The sequence below is a fragment of the Tursiops truncatus genome, chromosome 9 (genome assembly GCF_011762595.2).
Source record: "Tursiops truncatus isolate mTurTru1 chromosome 9, mTurTru1.mat.Y, whole genome shotgun sequence".
Lineage (NCBI taxonomy): Eukaryota > Metazoa > Chordata > Mammalia > Artiodactyla > Delphinidae > Tursiops > Tursiops truncatus.
The window spans coordinates 100,421,060-100,441,009 of record NC_047042.1 but is presented as its reverse complement, the minus strand read 5'-3'; the positions used below and the strand labels follow the sequence as shown (position 1 = coordinate 100,441,009).

The 19,950-nt window shown below is 40.5% G+C and overlaps 1 protein-coding gene across 5 annotated transcripts in view; it reads left to right on the top strand.

Annotated features, from left to right (window-relative positions):
* Positions 1-19,950, top strand: part of KMT2C (lysine methyltransferase 2C) — a 294,243-nt gene that overhangs the window by 2,140 nt on the left and 272,153 nt on the right. The window lies entirely within an intron of this gene.

Here is a 19,950-nt window from a genome sequence, read left to right as displayed (position 1 = left end):
ATTATATGGGCGTCTCAGGGAACTGGTGGTAGTGGAAGGGTGCACCGGGACGCCGAGGAAAGCAGCATACTTACGGATAGTCTGGTTTTTTGTCGTTGTTTTTTCTTTTTTTGATGGGGTGCATTCGTTTAGTAATAGCATTGTTATGTTTGGTGATACACAGTAAAAATAGTAGTGTTAACGCAAGGCAGAGAACAGGGTTGTGGGAAACCCGTGAAGCTCTGCACTGGACGTGCTCTTTTTCGCTTTCCTATTCTTTTACTATGAACGTGATTCAGGGCCTTCGACTTGCCCTCCATATTTTATTGCCAGCTCCTACCTAGCTATGACAAATCGTGAGGGAAACAAGTACATTATTAGTTTCTTTGTGATACAGAGTTGGGGTTTATTATACCACTTGCATTGCTAATGTCTGGTATAAAATGCCATTGTTATTCCTGTATTAACTGAAATTTCGAGAAGGAAGGTGCAGTTTTAAGTAATTTTAAACTTCTTTGCCACTTTTTTGGTATCCTTTAAAGGAACACATACGAAGCCATCGTAGGGTTTTAACTTGATTGCTTCCCATTTTCACTATTTCTTGGTTTCTTTCTGAACATTAATTTGGGATTATAACATGTGTTCGATTTGCTTTTAAATTCTTACTTTAGAAAGAGTAGACCTATCTATGTTGTTCTCCTCACCCGTACACATCCAAGTGTGTGTGAGTGGTGAGTGTGCACACTTCCCCTGAGATTGCAATGAGCTCATTTGTATTAGTGCAACTCCTGGGTGCACCAGAAGAAAGGTTGGTTTAGGGTATTGTCACTTTATTATTTTAATTTTTACCTCGTATTATGAGTGGGAAAAAGGTAGCCCTTTGAGAAGTTAAAACCTTTCTATAGAATGACACTAATATAACAATAAAAAAAACTCAACACTTTGGAAAATGTTTAGAACAGTTATAAGTCATAAGAGAGTTTTTTAGATTTGAAAACTGGTACAGCATTCCTTATAGGTAATTAAGTCTAGTGGTAACTTTGATCGTCCCAAACTTGTTAGGGAATTCTTTAAAACTAGGTGTGTCTTTTGAAGGAAATGGAATCTCCAGTCGTTTTGGAAACATGTAAATGGAAACTAATATCTGAAATAGAAAGCAAAGAGAGGGGTTTTCAATTGTGTATCTCTGCACTGTATTAAGATACATGCAGAAAAGACCCTGTAGTTAGCTGGGTAGTGCAGACCCTGAAAGTGAAACTGATGTGTAACACATGTAAATTAGGTTTGTAAATGTTAAAATTATGTGGAATTGCGGATACCTCAGAAATGAAAATTAATATCTTTGTGGAATGCAGTGGAGATAAAGGTGTTTAAATTGTCAGTGTTATTTAGATGGTCAGTAAGTGGGTTGCTTTACCCTAGAGCAGATGCCTTATGACACTATTTTTTAAAAGTAGGTTGTGTATTTGTTTTCACATTAAAAAAAAAGGTAACTGTGGGCTAGTAACTACACATTCTTTGAGTTTAAATGTTTGAATTTTTAGTAATTAGGTAAAAATTAAGCATTTTCTTGTTTTATAGTGTTAGATAATTTTTGTGTTTTATCACATGTGAAAAGCATATGTGGTTACTGGTTTTACATTAACTATTATTACTTTAAAGTTATATTTACAACCTAAAATCAAGAATTTTGCACTGAAGGTCTTAATCTTAGAGGCAGAGTTTGAAGCGTAGGTATGTAAATAGGGAAATATGGAGTGGAACAGTGAGATTGGCACACGTCTAAAAGTTCTCTTGCACAGTAAGGACTGCCTATTACTTAGTCTTTATCAGGGGTGCAGGTCTTCCCATTGGTGCAGAAGCTCCCGCTGCAGGGCAGCACGTACCAGAGGTTGGAGTTATTTTTCTATTAAGGTGAAGGAAACCCTTCCTGAAACTTTGATTTTATCTTTTCTTCCTTAGAGTATACACCCACATTACTAAGTTGGGAAGCCAAGTGGAGATTCTGCCATATTTCTTACCACGTGAACAGAGTTGATGTCCAGGCTGGGTGGTGTGGGGATGGCACAGAAGCGGCAGGTGGTGGGGATAAGGGTCTCTGGGGCGCTACCCTTGACTCTCTTTGAATCAACTCTTGATACCCTGAACCACTTTCTTTTCAGAGGTCAATTACTGTTATTAGAAAGTCACCTTGAGGGACTTTCTGAGGTGGCGCAGTGGTTAAGAATCTGCCTGCCAGTGCAGGGGACACGGGTTCGAGCCCTGGTCCGGGAAGATCCCACATGCCGCGGAGCTATAAGCCTGTGCGTCACAAGTACTGAGCCCGTGTGCCACAACTACTGAGCCTGCACGCCTAGAGCCTTTGCTCCACAACAAGAGAAGCCACCGCAATGAGAAGCCCGCTCGCCGCAACTAGAGAAAGCCTGCGCGCAGCAACGAAGATTCAGTGCAGCCTAAATAAATAAATAAGCTTATTAAAAAAAAAAAAAAGAAAGTCACCTTGAGCATTACTGTAGGAAAAATTAGGTACAACCAGTGGTGTCATATAAGGGACCAGGAAAAAATGGCTCTGCTGCAGGGGACTATTGCTGTTCTATACTTGTAAGCATTCCCTGCCCCCCCCCCGCCCCCCCCATCTCTCATTTCCATAGCTGTCAACTTGAAATCAGTGAAACAAACAAAAAAAGTGTATTGCATTATAATATATGCAGTTTCATATAGTTGAGACATCACTATTATTTGTGCTTTTTGAGATGATGCAAATTTGTAATTTTTATTATATTCTTATTTTTCAAGAAATTAGATGCATCTGCAGGGAAATTTTCAGTAATCACCGGTCTCTAGCATTTAATGGGCTCTGAAATGTTTTAATTTACCCGAAAAGCTGGTCCTGGAATGGCAGCCTCTCTTATCTGTTAGGTGGCCTCATTGTAGTTTGCTTTTGTCCTGTTGTTGGTCTTCTCCATGGACTCTCTAGTCTTTGAAAATATGGTATTTTTAGTGTAAAATACAAATTATATTTGGTATAATGTTATTAATATGTAAACTTGATAAACATGGATTTCCATGTAAATTTAACCGTATCACAACAGTTTATTTTCTCATTTTGAAAATAGTGGTTTAGTACATTTTCCTATTATCAGTTAATTCTTTTTTTAATAGATTAATTAACACACACACTTATTGGAAAGTTTATTCAGTATCAGCCAAAAATTATGTTCAGGGGCTTCCCTAGCAGTCCAGTCGTTAAGACTCCACGCTTCCAGTGCAGGGGGCGTGGGTTCGATCCCTGGTCAGGGAACTTAGATCCCACATGCTGTGGGGCGTGGTCATAAAAAAACAGAAACAAAAAATAAAATAAAAAGTATGTTCAGTCCAGATGTCTCATAGATTAAAAACTATATCAAATCCTGTCAAGGGTTTCACACACCTCCCCACCAGGTGAGAGCAGAGAGAGAGTATCTAAAGCTCTCCATAACTAGAAACTGGCTGTTTCCACTTTGGAAGATCAGTGGAGTTTCATGGAAGCCCCTCAGGCATAACCGTAAGTGCCTTAAGAATACAGGTTGGACAATCACCGTCTGCCCAGAGGAAATATGACTGTGGCCTGGGGAATAACGTGCAGTTTTGCAGAAGGTTGGGGGAGAAGGGGAGAGTTAGAGCAGTGTGTCTTGTCACCCCGCAGTGACTACAAATCTGTCATGGTAGAATTAACTGATAAGGGACTTCTCTGGTGGCACAGTGGTTAAGAATACACCTGCCAATGCAGGGGACACAGGTTCGATCGATCGCGTCCTTTTTTTTTTTCTTTCATTGTTTTGGGGCATCTTTTAATTTCAACAAGATGATTAATCCCTTCCTCCTTTAACACTTTCTTTATCATGTTTGTGCTACAGTGGCTATTTTCAGAACTGCTTGGAGGTATAAGTTCAAAAGTTATGGAGTGAAATAGGGATAATCCCCTCCCCTCCTCCGCCTCCCCTCCCCCTCCCCTCCCCCTCCCCTCCCCCTCCCCTCCCCCTCCCCTCCCCTCCCCCCTCCCCCTCCCCTCCCCCTCCCCCTCCCCTCCCCCTCCCCTCCCCCTCTCCTCCCCTCCCCCCTCCCCTCCCCCCCATAAATGTATGCTTGTGGTTAGTGTGAAAATCTAGTACAAAGATGAATCTTGAATTTGTAGTTGGAAGTGTCACTCTGTTTGCAGAATTGAAGGACTTAAGAACACAAGAGAACCAGGAATGACACAGCTCTTTTTGCACTTTCTCTAGAAAAAACCTCCTGTAAAAGACAGGAAGATTGTTTGCCTTTGCTCCTGCTATTAATTTTGTGATGACAGTAAGTATGTATGATGCACAAATGCTGCAACTGTTTAAGTCTGAGAAATACTTTTCTGTAACTTTTTAGATCTTTCATTTGGCACTGTCAGAGAGCATAAAAGTGTTAAATATATGCTGGGATGGACATTCAACTCTGGAAGAAGGTTCACTGTGGCCAAGAAGGGTCCCCAAAGATTTGGAGGAAGCAGTACATGAATTATACCTTGAAGGGTCGACAGGATTTAGCCAGATCAAGTGAGAAGAAAGTGAGAAGGTATTTGGGGTAGCAGAGTGAATACAGTTATTGAGGGAAGTGGAAGAGATGTTTTCTTGGTGGGGGGATGACCAGCACAGAGGTTTAAGGCAGGGGTTGGGTCTGCCCTGTGATGGCCCTTGAACACCAGGCTGACGAGAGTCCGCGCGTTATAAACTGTTCACAGCCACCAAGTAGGTAATGTAAATGAGCTGCATGCAGCTTGTAAGCTCCTGAATGACAGCTGACATTTTTAAGGCCTTGGGTTGGGGAGAAAATGGTGGGTAAAAACAGCCTGAAGAGTCCTAGGAGTCTTTATACCTTGCTTAGGAGAAACTGATAGAGAATTCTGGCTGATGGCTGCCAAGTGAGACTGTGAGATGTTTCTAGATACTCTGGTTTTTCAACAGAGGCTCAAAACTTGGATTTGAATGTGAAATCTCTTGATTTTTAAGTATTTTCTATTAATTAACATCTAAAACACAATTTGGAACTACAGCTTGTGGGCTAGGTTTAATCTGTGGACCACGAGTGGACTACAAGTCTTCAGCCTCTGCTTTATGCCTAGATTACTTTATTTTTTAAATTAAAGTTTTATAAGAATATATTTGCAGTCTTCCTGAGGACAGGAATGCTATTATATTATTTTGTGTTCTGTGTCCATTTTATACAGTTGAATGTAGGTATTCATACTGGATGATTTGATGATGACTGTTTTAGGAAAACCATCCTGGTCATAATATGAAGAGAGGAGTTACATGGAGGCTGAGATACAGGATGTTGCATAGTCCTTGTGTGAGGTGATCAAGGCAGAGGGTAGATTGTTGGTAGTGTGAATGGAAAGGAAGAGAGATTTCAGTCGATGCAGAGGAAAAATTTTGAGTTTCTGGCATAGCTGTCTACAAGATAGAAATGTCTGGGAGTATTTGGGGATTTGGGAGAAGAGTTTAGGAGCTAGATTAGGATAAATGTGATTTACTTGAAATCACTGACAATATGAAGAATGTGGAAAATAGTAAAAGGATTAGGATGCTTACTTACCCTTAGGAGATGGGGGAAAAAGGGTCAAGAAAGCCCGTAAAGATGAGAAACATGCTCATGGCACCAGAGAAAGGTAGAAAACTAGTAGAGAAAAACTGGCAAGAACAAAATACCCATCAGTGGACTACCATGTAGTTTTTTTATTATTTTAAGTTTTTCTTTTAAGTTGAGGTATAGTTTTTTTTTTCAGCCTGTGTTTTATAGCTTTATTTTTTTAAAAAATTAATTAATTTATTTTTAGCTGTGTTGGGTCTTTGTTGCTGTGTGCAGGCTTTCTCTAGTTGTGGCGAGCGGGGGCCACTCTTGGTTGCGGTGCACGGCCTTCTCATTGCGGTGGCTTCTCTTGTTGCGGTGAGTGGGCTCTAGGTGCGAGGGCTTCAGTAGTTGTGGCACGCGGGCTCAGTAGTCGTGGCTTGCTGGCTTTAGAGCGCAGGCTCAGTAGTTGCGGTGCACAGGCTTAGTTGCTCCGTGGCATATGGGATCTTCCCGGACCAGGGCTCGAATCCGTGTCCCCTGCATTGGCAGGTGGATTCTTAACCACGGTGCCACCAGGGAAGTCCTAAATTGAGGTATAGTTAATTTGCAAATACAATCAGGTCTACAGCAAAGTGATTCAGTTATGTGTGTGTGTATATTCTTTTTCAGATTCTTTTTCATTACAGGTTATTATAAGATATTGAGTAGAGTTCCCTGTGCTATACAGTAGGTCCTTGTTGTTTATCTGTTTTATACATAGTAGTGTGTACATGTTAATCCCAAACCCCTAATTTATCGTCCACTCCCCCGCATCCCTGCTATCCCCTTTGGTAACCATAAATTTGTTTTCTTTGTCTGTAAGTCTATTTTAAATTGAAGTATAGTTAATTTACAATGTTGTGTTAACTTGTTTTATAAATAAATTCATTTGTATCATTTTTTAGATTCCACATATAAGTGATATATGATATTTGTCTTTGTCTTTGGCTTACTTCACTCAGTTTGATCATCTCTAGGTCTATCCATGTTGCTGCAACTGGCATTATTTCCTTCTTTTTTTATGGCTGAGTAGTATTCATTGTGTATATATACCACATCTTCTTTATCCACTCATTTGTTGATAGACATTTCGGTTACTTCAGTGTTTTGGCTGTTGTAAATAGTGCTGCTGTGAGCATTGGGGTGCACGTATCTTTTCAAATTAGAGTTTTCTCTGGATATATGCCTAGGAGTGGGATTGTAGGATCATACACCATGTAGTTTTTATCAGGACAGAGAGGTAGACTTGTAGGTACTGAAGTGGGAGAATATCTGTGATAAATTTGTTGACTTGAGGAAAAAATTTCTGAGAGTTACAAAGCAGTAAGTTTAGTACTAACTCTGTTTTGTAAAAAGCATACAGACCCAAACTATGTATATATTTTGTTGTAGAAAATGATTTGGAAGGATACCTAATACATGTACACGTACTTTCATATGTAGATCTATGCAACTTTTAAAAAGCCAATAAATTTAAAGCCATAATCTTGTTTTACAAATGAGAAAACTTAAGTTCTAGGGACATCACTGATTCCGGAGCCAAGATTACCTGAATTCAAATCTGGGTTCTACTACTTACTAACTACATTTGACCTTGGGAGGTGACTTAACTTTTTGTGCCTTGGTTGCCTCATCTGCAAAGTGGTCACACTAGCACATCTAGTTGAGGTTGTTGTGAATTTATATATGTGTAGAATTTAGACCATGTCTGGCACGAACTACATGCTATTACGAGGCGGTATGATGAGAATTTGTTGTTACTGTTACTGCTACTGTTGTCAGTTATCTTCACGTCTTACTCTGACATCATAGAATGTTATTGGCTGACATGTGATGAGGTGCCCAATTCACTCCAGAAACACCACGGTATAGAATAATGTAGTACTTACGGTGGGGGTGAGGGCGTAAAGATAGCCCTTCTGCACAAGATAGAAAAGCTAAGTCAGCAGAAGTCTATAGAATGTTTCTTATTATAACACATGAAAAACAACCAAGAGAGTTTCCTAGAAGCTGTATGTGTAGTAATGTTATTACAAAATTATTAAAGTTTTTTTTTATTACCCAAACTTGTGGATGTTGTTATAGTGGTCTTTTTATATTACACCTCTGCTGACCACAGTTTTCTTAGTAGGTCTCCCTAAATGAGATGTATTATTAGGTGGTTTTAAAATGATTTCTTATGTCTTTTTATACTGGATCACTTAAAAAAAATAAATTTATTTATTTTATTTATTTATTTTTGGCTGCATTGGGTCTTCATTGCTGTGCGCAGGCCTTCTCTACTTGCGGCGAGCGGGGGGCTACTTTTCATTGTGCGTGGGGTTCTCATTGCGGTGGCTTCTCTTGTTGCAGAGCACACGGGCTCTAGGTGTGTAGGCTTCAGTGGTTGTGGCATGCGGGCTCAGTAGTTGTGGCTCATGAGCTCTAGAGAGCAGGCTTAGTAGTTGTGGCACACGGGCTTAGTTGCTCCGCAGCATGTGGTATCCTCCCAGACCAGGGCTTGAACTCATGTCCCCTGCATTGGCAGGTGGGCTCTTAACCACTGCGCCACCAGGGAAACCCTATACTGGATCACTTTTAATCTTTATATCTCAGTGTTTCCCATTTACATTAGAAGCAACATAGTTGATGGTCATAGTGAAGTTTGTGTCGTTTTGTTCTTAATGTCATCCTCTAGTGGAGCCTAGCAAAAAAAACTTCCTTGATTTCCTGATTTTTGGGATCCTAATGACATGCACACGTGTTTGGGGTAAGCACCCAGTTGCATATGAAATAACAATATGAAACATATTAAAGAATAACTATATTCTTTACCTTAAACCTCTCATCAATGAATTGTTCTACTAGGGTTGAAGCATTTGGTTAGCATGGCCAAGTTTTGGTTTTTTTTTTTTAAGTTATAAAAATATTTATTTATTTGGCTGCATCGGGTCTTAGTTGTGGCACGCGGGATCTTCGTTGCAGGATGCGGGATCTTTCGTTGTGGCATGCAAACTTCTCTCTAGTTGTAGCATGCAGGTTCAGTAGTTGCAGCCCACAGACTCAGTAGTTGTGGCATACGGGCTCAGTAGTTGTGGTGTGCGGGCTCTAGAGCGCACGGGCTTAGTTGCCCTGTGGCATGTGGGATCTTAGTTCCCCGACCAGGGATTGAGCCTGCATCCCCTGCGTTGGAAGGCAGGTGCTTAACCACTGGACCACCACGGAAATCCCGGCCAAGGTTTTCTAATGTTAGACTTATGTACTTAAGAGAGTTGTAGAATATTAAAACTGATGAGAATTCCAAGAACATTTAGTCTAACCCCTTATTTTACAGACAGTTGAGCCCCAGAGAGATCATAGCATGCTAGAGGTCATACGTTAGGGTGTTAACCTGTTCAGTAAATAAGTGGGGAGAAGGTAGTCTGTAATATTGGTGACCCCCAGTGAATGCCTACTGGCATTCATGCTATTGTATAGTCAGCTCCCCATGTATCTTGGTGAGCCCTGTGATTCAGTGGAATGCAGCAAAAATGACATTATGCTAGTTTGTGGCTTAAGTTTTAAGAAGGCCTGGAACTTCCACTTCCGCCTTCTTGGAGCACTGTTACCATGCAAGAAGCTAGGCTGTACCTTGCTGGAGAGACCATGCAGAGAGGGAGGGATTCTGAGACTACGTGGGAAGAGAGATGCCCAACAATCCTAGTATCTCAGCTGAGTCTGGCCCCTAATCAACTTGCTCATTGAATACGGCTACAGACTGACCACCACTGAGACTAGCAGAGGAACCAGTCAGCTGAGCCCAGCCCAGACTGCAAAACTATGAATAAATACAATGGTGGTTGTTTTAGTCTGTTAGATTTGGTGGTGATTTGTTATATAGCAATATAGAATGGAAGCAGATGATTTTGTGAATTAAGACACTCTAAGAGTAAAAAATATTTGAGATGCAAATGATAAAAATCATTATTGTTTTCCAACTTCTTTTACTGAGATAGGTTAGGTGAGGTTGTCCCCTACCCTCTGGCCCTCATTTCTCTAGGATATTTTGAAGTAGAGATGGATTTTTATTATTGGGGTATTTAAATGGTATTTAAAAATATAGTTGCCACAGTGTAGATTCGACTATAATTTTTTTTTTTGACCACACCACGTGGCTTGTGAGATCTCAGTTAGCAGACCAGGGCTCGAACCCACGTCCCCTGCGTTGGAAGGTGGATTCTTAACCACTGGACTACCAGGGAAGTCCCACTTATTTATCTTATAACTGGAAGTTTGTACCTTCTGACCACCTTCGTCCAGTTCCCCTCTCCCACCCCTTCCTCTGATAACCACAGACCTGATCTCTTTTTCTGTGAGTTTGTTTTTGAAATATAATTGAACTACAACACTATGCTAGTTCCTGGTTTACAACACAGTGATTCAGTATTTCTGTACATTACAAAGTGACCACCACTAGAGTAGATTTAGAACCCTGTTACCAAGGGTGGGAATGGACATTGCAGAAGCAGGCAACAGTCTCCACCAGGTTGAGCAACCTGTCTCCATAGGCCTAGGCTTTCTGATGTATGAGAACAGTGACATTGAACCACTTGGGATGGAGGATAGATTTCATAATTGATTGGTAGTGACTGCTTATAATGCTTTGTTGAACCCTGAGTCCCTGGTTTTCAGCCTCTGCGGGGAGAGGAATTAGTAGAAGTAATTATTTTGGGTAAATAGGGGAGTATTAGCATGCTACCATTTATATACCACCCCTGTACACCTTGGCCTTTGTAATGTGCAGTTACTTCAGTTTTTAAAATCTTTTCATTGAAAATATCTGACTCTGGGACTTCCCTGGTGGCTTGTGGTTAAGAATCTGCCTGCCAGTGCAGGGGATATGGGTTCGATCCCTGGTCTGGGAAGATCCCACATGCCATGGAGCAACTAAGCCCGTGTGCTACAACTACTGAGCCTGCGCTCTAGAGCCTGTGAGCTGCAACAACTGAAGCCCGTGCCGCGCAACAAAGAGTAGCCCCTGCGCACCGCAACTAGAGAAAGCGCGCGCACAGTAATGAAGACTCGACACAGCCAGAAGTAAAAATAAATAAATAAATAGGTAGAAAATATCTGACTTTTCTGCTAACCTTTGGACCATTTTTTAATCCTTTAAAAAATATCCTAATACTTAAAAAAGGGTGCTAATAGACATGAGTCCCAACTTTGTGCAGAACATTCTTAAAGCTGGAGATGGGGATGATGTAGAGAAATACTAAACTCCTTTTTATGTGTATGTCAGGATATCTAGAGTATGGTGGGATAACAAACAACCTCAGTTCTTAGTGGCTTCAGACAGCAAGGTTTATTCCTTGTTCATGCTGCATGTTCATCATGGGCTGGCTTGGGAGCTTTCCTCTACAACACCTACATCCAGGTGGAGGGAGACACCATCTCTGTTTTCCACAGTTGCCCAGACCGGAAAAGGAGAACACAGGAGGTTGTGCTTTGGCTCTCGGAGACTACAGAAGGGACACATGTTGGTTCCGTTTACATTTTGTTGGCCCGAGAAAGTCACATGGTAGAATCTAACTTCAAGAGGGCAGGGAAGTGAAATCTTATCATACTTCTGGAGGGAGAACTGGAAATAGTTGGTGAAGAGCAGTGATAAATACCACGGAGTAACATTTAGCTTAGTACAAAAATTCACTTTTTTTTTTTTGGCTGTGCCGTGGGGCATGCAGGATCTTAATTCTGCAACCAGGGGTTGAACCCATGCCCCCTGCAGTGGAAGCACAGAGTCCTAACCACTGGACCGCCAGGGGGTTCCCCCAAAATTCATATTTGACTTTGGAGTATGTTTTGTTACCTATGATTGAATATGACCATCTGGTGGACTGTTGTATTACAACATATTAATTAAGGGATGTGTTTAATAATACTGTTAAATATAAAAAACATTTTCCAGGACTTCTCTGGTGACGCAGTGGTTAAGAATCCGCCTGCCAATGCAGGGAACATGGGTTCAAGCCCTGGTCCGGGAAGATCCCACATGCCGCAGAACAACGAAGCCCGTGCGCCACAACTACTGAGCCTGCACTCTAGAGCCCGTGAACTACAACTACTGAGCCCGGGTGCCACAGCTGCTGAAGCCCGTGTGCCTAGAGCCTGTGCTCTGCAACAAAGAGAAGCCACCACAATGAGAAGCCCGTGCGCAGCAACGAAGACCCAACATAGCCAAAACTAAAAAACAACAACAACAAAAAACGTTTTCCAGAGGTAGAAATAACATAGGAAGCATAGGGCTTGGGCTCTTGATTCTTTCTTTCTGTACTGTACTTCATGCTTTCTTCCTTTCTCCCACCCGCATGAAAGGAGGGAAGGAATCAAATGATAAAATTGCTATGTAATGTTAGTGAGATTATAGGTGACTTAAAATCTATCTCCCCCCCACACAAAGTAAGTTCTTAAAGCATATGTTTTATTTTCAGTCAGGGTTTCGTTGTCTATTTGTTTTCTGTTAATCACCAAGAAGATGTTACTGAGCATCTACTGTGCACTGTACACTGGAGAGACCAAAATAAGACACATCCCTACCCTTGGTTTCTACCAGTTTGGAGCAAACTATAATGTAAAACGACAAATGCTACAATGGAAGATTGCACAAAGTACTGGGGAAGCTTAGAGAAGGAAGAACTTTAAGGCAGGGGAACTGATAAAAGACTGAGTTGAGTCTTGAAGAATGAAAACAAACTTGATTGAAGGGAATGGGAAGGTGAGGAACAATTAAGCACATGGCCGTTGTGGGTTGGCACTTGTCGTGCTCACCAGAAGTTATCTCCTTTGATACTTAACAGTAACATCAGTAGAATCATTAGTTCCAGTTTTACACATGAAGGAGCTAAATTTCAGGAAGATCACATAGTTGGTAAGTGATTGAGTCAGGATGTAAGTCCAGGTGTGTCTGACTCTGGTTTTTGCTGTTTCAGAAACTCCAGTCCAACTTTCAGCTATAAGATGAATAAGATCTGAGGTTCCAATGTACAATATGATTTCTGTAGTTGATAACCCTGTATTATATAATTAAAATTTGCTAAGAGAGTAGAAAGGAAATATTCTCTGTCTCACACTACATATATGTGAGGTGATGGATATATTAATTAACTAGATGGGAGGGATCCTTTCGCAATGGATATGTATATCAAATCGTCATGATATCTTACAATTGTAATTGTGAATTATACCTCAATAAAGGTGGGGAAAAATGCTCACGAAAAAAAGAAAGAAACTCCAGCCCATTTTGTGAGTAAATAAGTGAAAGTAAATTGGGAAGTTTGAAGTTTTACTGTAGGCAACAGGGAGCCATTGAAGATGGCTACAGAAGAATAGCATTGTATCTTTTTTTAAAGTCTTTATTGAATTTGTTACAATATTGCTTCTGTTTTTATGTTTTGCTTTTGTGGCTGTGAGGCAGGTGGGATCTTAACTCTGCCACCAGGGATGGAACCTGCACCCCCTGCATTGGAAGGCAAAGTCTTAACCACTGGACAGCCAGAGAAGTCCCAGCATTGTATCTTTGTTAGAAAAATAACCTTGTCAATAACAATTGGGAAGATGGTATGGAGGGAGTATAGATAACCCATTTGTGGTGTTACAGGGACCAGAATGAGAACCCAAAGTGATTTACCATACTGGGTTTTTTTCTCTTCCAGTTTTATTGAGATATCATTGACATACAGCACTGTATAATTTTAAGCTGTACAGCATACTGATTTGACTTACGTACATTTTGAAATGATTGCTACAATAAGTTTAGTGAAAATTCATCATATCGTATAGATAAAAAAGAAAAAAGAAAAAATATTTTTTCCTTGTGATAAGAACACTTAGGATTTTCTCTCATCTATACCTTGGTGTTTTAAAAATAAATTTATTTATTTGTTGGCTGCATTGGATCTTTTTTTTTTTTTTTTTTTGCATTGGATCTTTGTTGCTGTGCGTGGGCTTTCTCTAGTTGCGGCGAGCGGGGGCTATTCTTCGTTGTGGTGTTTGGGCTTCTCATTGCGGTGGCTTCTCTTTGTTGCAGAGCACAGGCTCTAGGCACGTGGGCTGCAGTAGTTGTGGCATGGAGGCTCAGTAGTTGTGGCTCGTGGGCTCTAGAGCGCAGGCTCAGTAGTTGTGGCGCACAGGCTTAGTTGCTCTGCGGCATGTGGGATCTTTGCAGACCAGGACTCAAAGTGTCCCCTGCATTGGCAGGTGGATTCTTAACCACTGCACCACCAGGGAAGTCCCTGCTGTTTGGTTTTTACATTAAGGTCCATGATACGTTTTGAGTTAATTTTTGTGTATGGTGTGAGGCATGGTCCAAGTTAATTATTTTGCATATGGATGTACAGGTGTTCCAAGGCAGTTTGTTGAAAAGACTGTCCTTCCCTTACTGAGTTGTCATGGCACCTTTGCTGAAAATCACTTGATCATAAATGAGTGTGTTTATCTCTGGATTCTCTAATGTTCCACTAATCTGTATTCCATTCGTTATGCCAGTAGTATGCTATCTTCATTGCTGTAGATTTATTGTAAGTTTTAAAATCAGGTAGTATAATTCCCCCAATTTTCTTTTTTTCTAAAATTATTTTGCCTATTATAGGCCCTACGCATTTCCATATAAATATTAGGGTCAGCTTGCCATTTTTGACAAAAAAAGTCTATTGGGATTTTGATAAGGATTATGATGAACCTGTAGCATGAATCTCTTCATTTTGGTCTTCTTTAATTTCAGCAATATTTTATAACTTTCAGTATACAGATCTTGTACTTTTTTTGATTAAATTTATTCCTGAGTATTTAATTCTTTTCGATGCTGTTATAAATGGAATTTTTTGAATTTTATTTATAAATTATTGTTACTATATATAGAAATACATTTTTTAAAAGACAGGCTGACTTTATTTAGGGGGGACTCTACAGTGGGGTTTTGCAGTCAGGGAGAGAGATTGGGCTCAATTCCTGAAGTATAATTTTTATATATGTCATATTCTGTTATCTTGTTAAACTCACTTATTAGTTTTAGTATATTTTGGTAGGTTCTTCAGGATTCTCTACATCCTAACAGAAATCTTTTAACTGATCAGATGCCTGCCTTAAAAATCCCAAACCAAGTTTTATCCTGGGACAAAATGTCTTTCAGGTTCCTCTTTCAAATCTTTCTTGACAGGAGTGATCTATCTGTGTAACTGGCAGCCTAACAGAGATGTGTCTTTTGACAACAAAATCAATTTCCTGTCTGACTCAGGTGAGGGCTAAACAGAAAGACCCACGAGTTAAGAGAAATGTGTACACAAGTAAATAGGTATATTTCATTTTGAGAAGTTTTACAATTTTTGAACAGAACAGCAATGTGACTTTTGGCAAATGACTTCTTGGGCTTTAGTTGCTTCGTCTGCTAAGTGGGATAATAATAATACCTACTTCATTGAGTTGTAAGAATTAAATAAATTAATGTGTGTAAAGCAGTTAGCATGGTATCTGACATGATAATCAATTTATATGTTTGTCAATTTTATTAGTATTAAATAGGCAGGAATTAAGTAGGAGGATTAAGAAAGGAAAACTGACTGATCTGAGTTCATCCTAGTGGGGGTGCAGTTAAATCTTGGGTGCCTCTTAATCTTTGTTTTGGGTTACAGATCCCTTTGGATATATCCTCACTTCCCACAGAGGAATGCATACATGAATATAGGTATACACATTTTATATAATTTAAGGGGGAGAGTTCAGTGACCCCCTGAAGCTTATATAAAACCTTTGTAGGGGTTCATCACCCGCAGAATAAGAACCTTTCCTCAGAAAATAAAGTGCTCTGAAGGATCCTGTCTTAGATGCAGAAGGGGATGGAGGCTTTTTCCTCAAAACTGAGTTCTCGAAGGGAATAGTTTAGGAAGTAAACACAGCATTAGCGCTTTTTTCTTGTGGGAAGTCACTTGACAATGACATTCAAGGGAAGGTTCTTTTATGAGTATTATCAGATTTCAGTGGACTGTGGGTGATGTGCACTTCAGAGTGTATATCATGACTGTACCTAAGAAAGCATGTTGAAATGCATGTGAGTGGGAGGGAGGTTGTTATAGGGATAACCTTAAACTGCCCTAACTAAATTACCTAAATTTACCTAAGTAAATTTTCACAAACTTCAGTACTTCAGATATAATTAATAAGAAAGTACTTGTGGCAGACCTTTTGTGGCAGACCTTATGTTGCAATAGTGAGACGGAGAATTGCTCTCAGGTTTTGGATTTTTGCAGGTTAGCCAGGACACAGCTGAGGGAGGTGTTAGATCAGACCGTGAGCTTCTTTTTTTTTTTTTTTGTGATACGCGGGCCTCTCACTGTTGTGGCCTCTCCCGTTGCGGAGCACAGGCTCCGGACGCGCAGGCTCAGCGGCCATGGCTCACGGTCCCAGCCGCTCCACGGCACGTGGGATCTTCCCGGACCGGGGCACGAACCCGTGTCCCCTGCATCGGCAGGCAGACTCTCAACCACTGCGCCACCAGGGAAGCCCCCGTGAGCTTCTTGAACATGGTGCCTGTGATTTTTCAATGTTGTGTCCTCAGTAAACAGAGAGTGCAAAGTTTTGCATAGTCTTAATGTTTGTGTTTTTAAATAAATTTATTTATTTAATTAAAAATCTTTGGCTGTGTTGGGTCTTCGTTGCTGCACGCAAGCTTTCTCTAGTTGTGGCGAGCGGGGGCTACTCTTCCTTGCGGTGCGCGGGCTTCTTGTTGCGGTGGCCTCTCTCCTTGTGGAGCACAGGCTCTAGGCGCACGGGCTTCAGTAGTTGCGGCATGCAGACTCAGTAGTTGTGGCTCGTGGGCTCTAGAGCGCAGGCTCAGTAGTTGTGGCGCATGGGCTTAGTTGCTCTGCGGCACGTGAGATCTTCCGGACCAGGGCTCGAACCCGTATCCCCTGCATTGGCAGGCGAGTTCTTAACCACTGGGCCACCAGGGAAGCCCTGTTGTTGTTTTTTAAAAAGTGATGAAGGCTGGAAATACACCAAGGTGTAGATCTCTTTTCCCTCAGTAACTAACTTATATAAGGAATTATTCTCTGTGGCTTCATTTCTCTTTTATTTTTTATTTTATTTTATTTTATTTTTTGCGGTACGTGGGCGTCTCACTGTTGTGGCCTCTCCCATTGTGGAGCACAGGCTCTGGACGCGCAGGCTCAGCGGCCATGGCTCACGGGCCCAGCTGCTCCACGGCACGTGGGATCTTCCCGGACCGGGGCACGAACCTGTGTCCCCTGCATCAGCAGGCGGACTCTCAACCACTGAGCCACCAGGGAAGCCCTCATTTCAAGTTTTAAAAAATTGTTTTTAGGCCGTCTTTATTGCCAAATTTCACATCGGATGTATATTTATGAGATATCATTATACTTCTCAATACTAGTATTTTTGAGTCCTAATATAGTTCATGGTAACTTTTACCTACCTGTGTTATTAAGAAGCTACTGTCAAATCTTCGCATTTTCTTTGGAGTAAAGATCATTGGGATAATAGTGATAGGTTGGAGTTAATTTGAGCTTTGGTTAAAATAGAATTTGTTTAGTTTAAAATTAGCATGAGTGGGATTATATTATGATATACATAATTCTTTTCTAAAATTTTTGAAATATAATTAGATTATCTTTTTACTTATTAAAACATCAAAACATTGTTGTCTTTTAGTTTGAGTCTGAATTTCTTCTATGTCACCATGTAACCTGTGGATTTCTAATTGTAGAAATCTGTTATTTCAGTCACTTAAATTTTACTTACAATTGTTATTACATTAAATATGGAATATGGAGAAAAAGAAATAAAAGTTCACCCCTTTTCATATCACTCTAACATAGTCACTGTATTTTTGATCTATTTTCTTTCCAAGTTTTTTCATATGCGTATTTTGTTTTCATTTTATTAATGATTGTATATATATAGAATTTTATAGCCTACTCTTCTCCTTAACATGTAAAAGAAAATTTCCATGTTAATCTTCATAATTTTTTGAAAGGTGCTTTATTTTCCATTGAGTAGACTGACATAAACGTCCCGTAATCACCCCTGTTCCTCCACTTCTCTTAATATTATAATTACTGTTGCTTATTATGCCATATAAAATGATCTGGCAGCATTTTTGTAGATAAAGTCCTTTTCATATTTTGGATTATTTTTATAGGACAGATTTCCGTAAGCAGGATTGCTAATTTAAAAGAAAGAAACATTTTGATTCTTGATACATATTTAGAGGTAAGCGGGCTCTAATGTCCAGTTGCTGGGTCTCAGGTTCTGGCTCTGTCACTTTCTAGTTGTTGGACTCTGTGTAAGCTATTCAATCTGTCTGTGTTTGTTTACTCATCTGTAAAATGGGGATGATGATAAAAGCCCTGTTATAGGATTTTTGAGAGAGATAAAGAGGGTTCATGTTCAGAAAGCCTTTCAAACAGTGCCTGTTAACTCAGTAAGTTCCTACTTAAATGTGAACTCTTATTTTTATTATAACCTTAAAATGCTCCCCAAAAGGGAGCCAACAGCAACGTGTGTTAGGACCAGTTTCACCGAACTTTGTCATGCATGGTGTATTAAAACCTTTATAAAAGGACTTCCCTGGTGGCGCAGTGGTTAAGAATCCGCCTGCCAACGTGAGGGACATGGGTTTGAGCCCTGGTCCGGGAAGATCCCACGTGCCGCGGAGCAACTAAGCCCGTGCGCCACAACAACTGAGCCTGCTCTCTAGAGCCCACGTGCCACAGCTGCTGAGCCCTAGTGCCTAGAGCCCGTGCTCTGCAACAAGAGAAGCCACGGCAATGAGAAGCCCGCACACTGCAATGAAGAGTAGCCCCTGCTCGCCGCAACTAGAGAAAGCCCATGCACAGCAACGCAGACCCAACACAGCCAAAAATAAATAAAAACAAAAACAAAACAAAAAAAAGCCTTTTATACAAACCTTTTTACTTCTTAGTTTAATAATTGAGAAATAGTACTTAAGTTTTTTTTTTTTTTTTTTTTTTTTTTTTTTGCGGTACACGGGCCTCTCACTGTTGTGGCCTCTCCCGTTGCGGAGCACAGGCTCTGGACGCACAGGCTCAGCGGCCATGGCTCACGGGCCCAGCCGCTCCGCGGCATGTGGGATCTTCCCGGACCGGGGCACGAACCCGTGTCCCTTGCATCGGCAGGCGGACTCTCAACCACTGCGCCACCAGGGAAGCCCAGTACTTAAGTTTTAAATTTTTGCTTACCTGATTAGTAGGACTATTGAACATTCCTGTATTTTATCACTTGTATTTCTTGTATGTGCTGAGTCATGTTTTGTCCATAGTTTATTGGAGGGGGGGTTTTCTTAATGTTTTTCCTATTATTAATTCTTTATGTAACATGTTTTAAGACATTTACCCTTAAGTATTTTGCTTCCTTTGGCTATATAGAAAATTATCTTTTGTGTAGTTAGGTTCCTTATTTCTTTTAATGCATTATGGTTTTATTCAAGTCTTTGTAGAAGGAGAGAATTAAGAAAAAATTTTGTTGATTAGGATAACAACACCTTAGGATTTTTGACTTTTTGGAAAGTCAAAACATTTGATTTATTGTCCTTTTTTGTTCAGTTTTATTCTCTGTCTCATTAGCGCACAGTACTGGGAGGAGAAACTTCTTCAAGTTTTTAAAATTTATTTTTGGCTGTGTTAGGTCTTCGTAGCTGTGTGCAGGAGTTTTCTAGTTGAGGTGAGCTGGGGCTACTCTTTGTTGCGGTGCGCAGGCTTCTCATTGCAGTGGTTTCTCTGTTGCAGAGCACGGGCTCTAGGCATGCGGGCTGCAGTAGTTGTGGCGCGCGGGCTCAGTAGTTGTGGCTCACGGGCTTAGTCGTTCTGAGACACGTGGGATCTTTCTGGACCAGGGATCGAACGGGTGTCCCCTGCATTGGCAGGCAGATTCTTAACCACTGTGCCACTAGGGAAGTCCTTTTTCAAGTTTTAATCATGGAATTGTTCCTATATATTTTTTTAATAACCTAGGATTAGTGGTGAATTTCTGTTTTATAAAGGAAAATATTGAGAAGTTACCTTACTTCATAGTCTTAATGAAAAATGGTTAAACATTACATAAATGCAGCGGTGGTTCTATTTCTTTATTTACTGCCACACATATTCTATTTTTCTGTAAGTCTTATTACTTTTTCTCTCTTAATATTTGTACTTGTAAGCTGCTAAAGAACAGCCATATGCTTCCTCAAGGTACTTGACTGCACTGTGCCTATAGCTTCTTTTGTAGGTGATATTTAGGATTTTAGGGGAAGTAGTGGGGGAAGTGAGGGGAGCCATAAAGTGGATAAGGGGAATTGATAAGTTAATTAAAGCCAGTAGTACTTGA